We start from the raw sequence: 278 nt of genomic DNA, 5'->3' as shown, positions 1-278 counted from the left end.
TCTTACTAACACAAATAAATTGCACTTATGTAGTTTCACAATAATCTATAAGACTAAATTCAAAGGCAACCGTGCTATCTGAAAAGCTATCACACATATGTGCTCACTACAATAATGCTTCTTGACAGCAATAATTCACATGTTCTATATGTTGCTGACAGAATTGGTATCTAAACTTTAAGTTAATCAGCCATATGACCATAAAATGTTTTTGTGGCTATGGTTTACTTTTGAGTTATGACAGTTTTACCATATCTTCGAGAAACACATATCACTCT

This window comes from Sinocyclocheilus grahami, unplaced genomic scaffold (assembly GCF_001515645.1).
Source record: "Sinocyclocheilus grahami isolate Dianchi unplaced genomic scaffold, SAMN03320097.WGS_v1.1 scaffold4238.1, whole genome shotgun sequence".
NCBI classification, from domain to species: domain Eukaryota; kingdom Metazoa; phylum Chordata; class Actinopteri; order Cypriniformes; family Cyprinidae; genus Sinocyclocheilus; species Sinocyclocheilus grahami.
This window is presented reverse-complemented; position numbering follows the sequence as displayed.